At 59.2% G+C, this 9,751-nt stretch overlaps 1 protein-coding gene across 1 annotated transcript in view; it reads right to left on the minus strand.

Annotated features, from left to right (window-relative positions):
* Positions 1-6,481, minus strand: part of PAX6 (paired box 6) — a 28,105-nt gene extending 21,624 nt beyond the window's left edge. Inside the window, exon 1 of the mRNA XM_065881569.1 lies at positions 6,342-6,481. The gene's annotated coding sequence lies outside the window, so the exon portion shown is untranslated. The remainder of the gene's footprint in view (positions 1-6,341) is intronic.
* Positions 6,482-9,751: the final 3,270 nt, after the last annotated feature.

Genomic DNA, 9,751 nt, shown 5'->3' on the forward strand with positions numbered 1-9,751 from the left:
CCGTTTGTTTGAATATGAATACACTTGTTTTCGGCCCCGCCGGTGTGTCCGGGCTGCTCTCCCCGGCGCTGGGCCCCCGCGCCTGGGCTCTGGGGCTGGCGCTCTAGACATCTCTAGGCTCGGAGCGCTCCGGGAATCAGCGCGGGCAGCACTGTGGCCGCGAACTTGAGGGGTCGAGTGAAGGCCGCTGAGCTGGGGGGCGCGTCCCCCACACCATTAAGCTGGGCGCGGGACTCTCAGCTCATGGATGGAGCAAGTTTCTGTAGTTCTGCGCGTCCCTTTTTTGCCAACTCCAGCGCAGCTTGGCCTGCTGCCCCGCCTCCGCCCGCCCTCCTCTCCCGCCCCTACCCCTACCCCTACCCCATCTCCGCCTGGGCGCTGGGACGCGGAACACAGCAGTGGCCGCGCCCTAGCCCACCTGGCCGCCGAGAAGAAGAAAAGGGGCATGAGCATCACTGGGTCCTGGCAGACACACTCCCGCGGAGGCCGAGGCGAAGCTTAGGCCGAGAGGAGGCCGCCCGTTTGGGAACCTGGCGAGGCCGGGCGGCCTTCCCAGTCCAGGCCTCCCGGGCCTGCCCATTCCCCCACCCTCTCTCCCCCGGCCCTTTCTTCTGTTCTTTCTTCTTTCGGAAGGCGCGGTGCGCAGTGGAGCGGAGGCACAGCCGGGGCTGGAGAGGCCCGAGCAAACACGCCACTTACTTTGTGTACAGAGGGTTCTTGTGAAAAGCCTGAAGAGTCCTCACCAAACACTCACCAACTTCTCCCACGTGCCATTTGTTGACTAAGTGCGGCTGCTTTTCCAGGCGCCCGCCCGAGAGGAGGGGACGCGAGGGGGAGATAAGAAGGGAGGCGGGGGTGGATGCCTGGAGTGGAGGGAGACTACCAATGCTGAGAGAGAGAGAGAGAGAGAGAGAGCGTTCGCCATTGATGTTGGTGTGTCAGCATGTATCCGTGTGTGCCACCCGTTATCTTGTGTGGTGTGAGTCTCTCCGCACCAAGATTCCCTGTCCTGGGTCTGCTCAGTCCACGGAGGTAACTCCCCTTCAGCTGTTGCCAGAAAACCGGGGAGGAAAGTAAGTAAATGGCTTTTCTCTTCTGACCACACACCAGAAGTCCATTTGTTGAATGCCGGACGATTAGGACACACCTCAGTACACTCCAAAGGCTCCCCTCGGTGCCCGCAGTTAAGGTGACGGGGAGGGAGCGGCTGCCTAGTCCTGCAAAATGCCGAGCTCTCTCGAAGCTTGCAGGCCGTGAGGCAAGGAAGGGGGAAGGTTTGGGATGGGGCACACACCCCTGGACCTGGCAAAGGAGAATGGGATTGGAAAAGCTGAAGCAGGGAGGCTGAGAGGAAGCCACCGCCGGGTATACCTGACTCCTCTTGACTTGTGAAAAGTGCTAAAAGTCAGAGCTCATCAGTAAAGTCTGTGCAACCTGAACTCACAGATGACCCGCGGCGCGGCGGCTGCCCCTGGGACCTGGGACCGTGAGGACGCTGCAGGCTGTGTTGGGCCGCTGCAGGGCCTAGTGTGGGTCTCATGCTCTCCTCCCCAACCCAGACCCACTAACGCTGCCGCCAAGGAGCCGGGCAGAGCTCCGGGGTGAGCGGAGGCCTCCCCAGTCCGGGTCAGGTTTGCGGTAGCACAACCCGATTACCATCTCGGCCTGAGGAAGGCCCTTTCCGCGGTCCAGGAGTACTCAGCGCCGGGAGAAAAACCCAGACTAAAGAGGCTAAGGAGGTGGCGCCTCCTGAGCGAGACTTCGTAGGACCGCGACTTTCAGTGAGGCAGCGGGCCCATCCCAGACCAGCGAGAGCCTGCATCCTTTTTCTCTCCCCTTTTACTTCTCAACAATCATTAAAGAAGCTCGAACTCAAGTCTACTGAGCATAAGCGGCGGGGGGGGGGGGGGGGGGGGGCGGGGATGGAGGAATCCCAGAGACTGTCCGAACTGGAGGCGAATATCATTTTTACAACCTCTCAATTAGCGACCGAGTGGATTAGCACCTTCTTAAGCTTTGCCTCGGAGAGAAGCAGCCGTAATCTTGTTGCTATTTCCCCCCAGGGCCCTGGCTCTTTGAATCAGCTCCTTCTCCCACCCCACCCCACCCCCAATCCCACCTCACCTCGGAGAAAAGTTTTAACAACAAAAAATCGTAAGAGGCGAGGAGCGGGAGTGAATGCCACTGACGTCACTGAGTGAAGGTGGGAGCTCAGAAAAGGACTCTTGGAAACCCCTCTGCACAAACAAGAAACAAAAAGGACTTGGCAGCTTCCAATGTGTCAATATTTGGAGGGGGGGGAATCTCAGCCCGGAGGGAGGCAGAGTTTTCAAAGTTTAAGGAGAGCCGGCTGGAGAGGAAGATTTCCTGTTCTCTCTGGGCTAGTCTCAAGGAGGATGGGGGTGCCGTTCCACCTCGTGGGTCGCCTCGCGCCCTCTGCCAAGTACCTGTTCTGGGGGCGACGCGGCCGATTGGGAGACTGGGACGGAGATGCAGCGCGCGAGGGCCAGAGGTGTGCGCAAATTTGAGACAGGTCGCCATTTTAATTGCGGCTTCCCACACCACCGAGGCCCACTTGCTGCCCTCCGGGAGGGGGAAGGAGGGGGGTCGCGCCTTTCGTTTTCTTTCTCGCCTTTTCCCGTCTCTCCCCAGGTTCCTACCCCCCGTCCCACCCCCCTCCTTGGCTCCCTAGGAGGACTTCTCTCCGGCCTGTTCCCTCAGGGGCTGCCCGGGTCATCCCACCCGGTAGGGGGAGGCTGTCTTTGCCTAAGGAGTCACGCTGGGGCATCGCCGCTCGCCCAAGAGTGCCCGGAGCCTCTGGCCAATACTGGTGCGTAAGTGTGAGGTCGGGCAGCATCTCACCCCCAGCGATCCCTGGCATTCGCCCGTGCCCGCTCTGCAGATTTCCCGCGCGAAGGCGGCCTCTGGCGAGGCAAAGATGTGCCCAGCTCTTGGGGGATGTACGTTCGGTTCCCGGCTTCGGAACCAAGAGTCTTCCACCCGGTGTTGTGACACCTCTGAACTGCAGCTTTACACCGCGAAGCAGAGGAGCGGTGCTGGTGTGCTGGGAATGGTGGAGACGAGCATTTCTTTCAAGGAGGAAAATCTCCGCAGACACCTGCGTCACTTTGCATAGCCTCAAACGGCTCTCTCTCCCCCAGGCCCTGGGAAGGTGGGTTCCCTGGATAGCGGAGCTGACGAAACGGGTCAGACGAGCACCAAAGGCAAAGGCGCCCACCCCTGTTGCCCAGTTCCAGGTGCCTCCTCCACTGGGGGCCTTTCTCGCTCTCTTTTCTCCAGCAATCTGCGGGTTCCCAGCTCACCCGGCAGCCTCGCCGAGCCCAGAGCTCAGGGAAGCCGAGGGGAGTCGGGAGCCGGCCAGGTGGCGCCTCCAGACTGTGGCCACGCTAGGCTGGGGAAAGACGCGGTGCCCTCGCCCTTCCTTGCCTCCTGCCAAATGTCAAGTGTGTCACGGCGCTCTCTGGGTTCGATTCTCTTCCATTCATGTTGGGCGGCAAGCGTCTCTTTCTCTTCCCTCTTCGCCCCCCCCACAAAATACTTAAAAAAAAAAAATTGTCCAACTGTGTCTCCCAGCAAAGAGGTCCCTGCAGCCCAGCAGGTCGGACTCTCAAGCCTTTGCTTCCCGGACCCTACATGCTGTTGTCCAGATAGGGACCAGGTTTAAAACTCTTGTTTTGTAGGACACTTGCAAGTAACGGCACTCTCCGAGTTTTGCAAATATGATTCCGAGGAAAGTTTGCTTTCCGTTTCATCACCCAGGACAGTTCTCCATCTCTCATTTCCCTGTAACCTCCGCTCTCAAGAGGCAAGAGTTCAGCTTCAAATGAAAAGCAAGCCAAGACCACCTCAGTCCCTTCTCCCTGGAGATCCCCTCTCTAAACAGTTGCCTGTTTTAAAGGCCAGGGACCGAGTCCTGCAATTTATCCTGGATTGGAGCAGGGAACACGCGGGCTGGGAACTGGGGGCTTTGCTGGGGGATTTGAGGCCAGGGAAGGAGGAGGGAGCAAATGTCATGGCTGGCTCATTCGAGCAGCCAGGGAACAGGAGCTAAGCATATCCTGACGGGCTTTTAAAATGACATTGATTGGGACAAGCTGTTCCCCACCCCAGTAAGAGTTAATCTGCCTGTTAATCAAGGCACTAAGGGGCTCAATGCGAATTTTATTAGCGATTGGAGAACAGAGGCAGCAGCGAAGGATCAAAAGCCGGGATCCCAGATATTTGTCAGCCCGGTCACCAAAAAAAAAAAAAAAAAGTATTATCAATTAGAAAACAGTTCGATGCTTTTCATCACTTCCTAACTCAGTCTCACAGATGGTGACTTACAAACCTGACTAGCGGGGAAAACCGAAGCCCGGGAGCAGCCAGCGGCGAGAGGCAGGGGAGGAGCTGCGGATTGGCTCTGCCGAGTTCGGCCCGCGTGAGTTTAGGAATCCTCAGCCTGGGGCCCTGAAGCCTCAGAGTCATTCCTCCCGAGAGCAGAGAGAATGATAAATAAATATCACTACCGATATCGACATCCATCCCTCCGGGTCAACTCCCCACTGCTCTGGCCGGGCTCCTGAGCCGGGTGGCGTCTGGCCCCTGCGCGCGGCAGCGGGGCGTGCCGGAAAGTTTGCACAGCTAGAGGGACTCTCTTCCATCTCTCCCGCGCTGCCCCCTTCTGCCCCGGAGGGGCGTTAGGTTCCCTTCGGTTTTCCTTTCAAATTCTAAAATAAATAACAAACGTCCAGACCCTGGGGAAATTTGAATAGTAACTCATTCAATAATCCAAATTATATGAGAGGGCCTAAGAAAAAACAAACAAAAACAAAAAACAAGCCAACCGCATACGCCCTCCGATCAAGGAAAGCGTGGGATTGAGAAGGAGACAGAGGAGGTCACCGGCTCGCCCTGGGCGCGGGGCGAGGACTCTGGTCAGAGGTAATTATGTCACTGCGTTTTCTCGCCGTGACAGCCGAATAAACACAATCTCCAATAAACATCTCTAATGAGGGAGGAGGCCCGAGCATGGCTGGGTTTGATTTATGACTGGAGGAGAAGGTCCGCTTCCCACTGCGAAGCGGGCAACCTGCTCGCCGCCCAGCTCTGAAGAAAGGAACCCGCGAAGGAGAGGACCCACGCCCAGGTAAGGCGCGTGGTCGCGTGGCCACTTCTCTCCTTCCCCTGTTTCCCGGACAAGGTGGGTAGGGGGCGGCCACTGCTCGGAGTTAGGCGGTGGTCCTGAGCACCTGTCACAGGTGCCTGAGATACAGATGTCCTCCGAAGGTGCCCCCTGAAGGTTTAGAGAGGGGGCGCCAGGAGCACGAGTGGGAGTGTGGGGCGAGCCCGGGCCTGACCGAGAGGTCTCCCCAACCTCTCAGGCAGGTGCTCCCGTGCCCTGCGTAAGCCTTCCTGGCATCTCCGGCTGCTTGGGGCTGGACTCCCGGAACTTTCGCCCAGTGGAACCACGAGGTAGTTGGGGGTAGTCTCTTCCCTGACCCACTTTGGAGAAACTTCTGGCGCCCCGATTGGGTCGTCCCGGGGGCATGAGAGTAGCTGGGCGCTGCTCTCCCCGGCACTCAGAGGCCCGACTACCCTGGCGCCCACAAGCTTCACACGGAGGCAGCGAGCGCAGCGCCCGCGGTAACACGAGCCCGCGTTCTAGTTCAGTGAGAATCGTTAATTATTAGGTCTTCCGAAGTGAAGCTCAAATCACACGCTGGGTGCTTTACGCGCTGCCCAGCTCTGCGGGCAGCATTCTTTCGTCCTCTCCTTTCTGAGAAACGAACTCCTATCGCTAAGACTGTTTCAGTGCAACCATCTACACTTTGCAACCGCGGGAAACTTTTGCTGCACTTCGCCCGACCTGCGGCGGGGCGTTTCTCCGCGCTCCAGGCTCGGGTGGGGACCTCTGCATGCGTGAATGTCGCGAACTGCTATTCGGGGGAGTTCCTGGAGCAAATTGCCTCCCCCCCCCCCCAGCATTTCTCACGATCGCAATAAGCTTCTGCAGACAGTAGCAGCAGATCCCTGTCTCTCTTCCCCATTTCCCGCTCACCTCCCCCAGCTCAGCACCCACTGGAAGTCCACTCAGGAGACTGGAACATTTTGCCACTTTTGCAGAAAAGCACGCCCGGCAAAGACAAGACAACCCCCCCCCCGCTCCCCAATCTTATCCTGCCCTCAGTAACTCCCCTCCATCTTTGTCTCCTTTTAAAAGCAAAATTCAAGCCCCTGGGCTACTTGGGGGGGGGGCTTGGTTTGGGGACACCCGACGTGGGCAGCGGAGAGGCGGCGCGGGTCCCGAGCCGGGCCCGGGCCGGAGCCCGGGCGGTTACCTGGGAGCAGAGGGCGGGGAGGCAGGTGAGCTTGGCGGCGCCGGTTCCCACACTTCTCACCGCCGCTCGGCAGGAGAAGTGGCAGATCTGACAGCCGCGTTCTACGCGAGGACCTGCCCCAGAGTTTAAATGTCAATGATAAGAAAAGAGGGTGCTCAGGCAGGCGCTAACTTTCCTTAATATCCATGCCAGGGAGATCCCCATTGGCTGCCCGACCCGCGTGACGTCATGGCGGCCAGAGTTGGGCTCAGCTCCGTTCAGACTAGAGCTCTTGCCGGGCGGGAGCCTCCCTCCCCATCCCGAGTCCTGCCCGCTCCGTGCCCTGCCACGGCCTTCCTGGGCCCAGCCCTTGGCTGCCCACGGGCAACCTGTCCTGACCCGCCCCGCCCTCCTTTAGGCCGTAGAGTCAACCCCAAGGAAACTAGTCCTCCTGAGCTCGCTCTTCTTTCCCGCCTGGCGCGCGAGTCCCTTTCCCCAGGCTGGGCAGCTACCTTTCCGGGTGCCCACCTGATCCCCTCTTCAGATCCTCCGAGGAAGTCACTTCATCAGAGAGACCGGAGGTGGCGCTGGGTTGAGAGGGAGACTTGGCAAGAATCGTTCTCAGGAGGAGTTCGAGGAGCGATGGGTACCCCAATCTGGCCATCGCGCCTACATGTCACCAGCTGGGTATAGACGGGGTCTCGGGAAGAGGACGGACAATCCCTTCCCTCAGGCTAAGCCAAAGTCCTCGCCAGGCCAGCTGGGTTCTCAGGAGGAGAGCCAGGAACGGAGCCTGCCCGAGATCCCCTCACCCTCTTGGGTTCCAGTCACGTAGAAAATGTAGGTGATTTTATTAATCTTTGACTTGGGGGTTAACTGTTGCCTTTGTGGCCTAGAGGAGTAAAATAGGAAAGTCCCAGATTATGAAGTCAAGATTCCCCTTCTCAGAGCCGAGGAAACAACAGAAGTTGAGGCGGGGTTGGCAGAATACCGACCTGGTGGTCTGTGCTTGTTTTCCCTTCACCCGCTGTGGAATGGGAGACGGCTTAGTCGAGCTGGGCCTGACTATCTTGTGACGCGGACTTAGACCCTCATTGTCATTCTCGTGTCTCCCTCCCTCCTCCCAAACAGGGGAGGGGGTTTCTCAGTGTCCAATCCCTTCCTTCTCTGCTTCCTTCCGGGTCTCGAACTTGGAAGTGACAGAGGTCCGGCCCGGAGGGGCAGTGGGCGCTTGAGGAGGTGGCAGCAGGGGAAGTGGTGGGGCTTGGATTCACCGTTAGGCAGCTGGTGGGAGGCCTAGCCCTGGTAGACCCGGGCGTGTGTGTGTTGAGGCTAGAAGGGGGACGCCTAGGCCGGAGGATGACCCCAGGGCCAGTTCCTGCGCACCTTGCTTGGGTGCGGGCGACAAAGGGAGAGCGGAGCACAGATGGTGCCGAGGCGTGAGAGGTCGAGCGGTTCCCGCTCCCGCCCCCGGCACATCTGGATAGGTGTGTGACTTCGCAACCGGCCGGGAGGCGGCTCCAGGCAGCCCGCCTGAAGCCTCCTCTAGATCTGGCCCCCTCTCCGGATTTGATTTCTTCTTCTTTTTTTCTTGCTCAACCCGTCGAGGGAAGGGTGGCAATGGAAAAGGGAAATGGGAGCTTGTGGCGGAGAGGTCTAAGCGTGGTGTTTTACTTATTTACCAACGTTTCCCACACTTCCTCGCCATCCCAACCCCCCGTCCATCCCCCCATCGGCCACTCTAATCTGGGCCAGAACCCAACTGTGGGCCGGTCTCCCAAGCCCGCCTGGGCCTGGGAGTGGCGCTCAGGGAGGAGTTTGCTTCGGTTTCTCCGCTGCCCTCGGCCACCTCCCGTGACCTAGTTTCTAGGCAAGCTCCTAGCTCACCTCCAGGATCTGGTCCAGACCCCGGCCCCAGATGTCCTGAGGTCTCCCCCGCCCCATGGTCTGCCTTGGAGTTTGGGCTGCTGCGGGTAGGCCCCGGGCCTGAGAAGGCCTTCGGACCTCCCTAGTTTCTGTCAGCGGCTCGCTCCCCACCGGCCCCCTCTGTGCCGACCGGAGGCCGCCTGGAAGGCTGCTCCGGGCTTGTTTGGAGTCCGGGCCATTAAGTGTGCGCGGATCCCTGCAACCCAGCAGGGTGCTCGAGAGCGACGCTGGAAACGCCAAGGCCTCCGCCTTCTTATCTGCCTGTCAATAAAGGGCGCGCTCCGGCCGCGCAGGAGCACGGGGCGGTGGAGGCGAGGCCGGACTCGGTCCTTCCGCGCTCCCGGCCAACGCACAAGCCGCTCTCCATTTGCCCCGGGCACAGACGGCAGGGCGGGAGGAGGCTGGCGCTGAGATAGCCACCGGGGAGGATGCAAGTTGAGCCGCTGCCGCAGCTCGGTACCCCGGCTGGCTTGTGACCCGGGAGCCCTCTGGAGATCCTCCCAGAACCCGGGAGCCGGGGCTCCCCTTCAAGCCCGTCACCGGCCTTGTGGGCAGCTCGTCCGGGCGCAGCTCCTCGTGGTGCCCAGTCCGCGAGGCCCGGCCTTGCCCAACCTAGGCAGAGGTGGACTCTGTAGGCCGCACCGGCCGGCAGCGCCGGCAGCAGGGCACCGCGGGCGGCCTGGGGGCGTCATTGATGACTTGCAGTCCGGGGATGCGGAGTGAGACCTGAGGCGGGCTGCACGTGAGGTGCAAATGGCCAGAAACGGAAAAGGAACCCCTTTCCTTCCAGGCTTCCCCCCAGCTCAGGCTAGCCCAGACTGAAATTCTGGGCAGTCTCAGGCTCTGATTCTCCACGGCAGCAGCGAGCGAGCTTTGCAGCCGCCGGGTCCGCGGGGGGTGCGGTGGGGGGAAGTTCCCTGGTCACCCCTGGCCTGTGACTGCGGGGAAGCCCAGAGCTTCCCTTCAAGCCAAGGCGGGGAGGAGGATGGAGTTAAGGGGCCTGAGATAACGGGTAGGAGTGGAGGAAGGGAGAGAGAGGAACGATTACAGAGCGAGGCTTGCTTGGAAGGAGACTGGGGGAGAAGATAGAGAGCCCGTTCTTGGCTTGAACGGTAGCTGAGATCTGTTTTTCTTGCCCAAGGTACGTTTCTCTCTCCCACCCCCCTTAACTACTTTATGCAAATGAAGAGGCTTCCAGATTGGCAGAGGCCCTCCCGCCGGACCTGTGATACAGGGTGTGTGGGAATTGATTGTCTTTTCACTGAGAATGGGCACTGAGTCTCCTAAACAATTGAAGAGTAGAAATGGATTTTTCCACTTTAGTATTTTAATTTCATTTTACTATGTCTGGACGATAATGCATTCTGTTAACTTCTGTTTTTACTTATTATTCCTGGGTGGGTGCTAGTTCATAAAGAGGTTTACTAAAGCTTTTCTGTATGACAATTAATAGAGGGAGAAGGAAAAACCTGACTAATCGAGGAAAAATACTGTGTATAGTGTGT

The sequence above is a fragment of the Phocoena phocoena genome, chromosome 8 (assembly GCF_963924675.1).
Source record: "Phocoena phocoena chromosome 8, mPhoPho1.1, whole genome shotgun sequence".
NCBI lineage: Eukaryota > Metazoa > Chordata > Mammalia > Artiodactyla > Phocoenidae > Phocoena > Phocoena phocoena.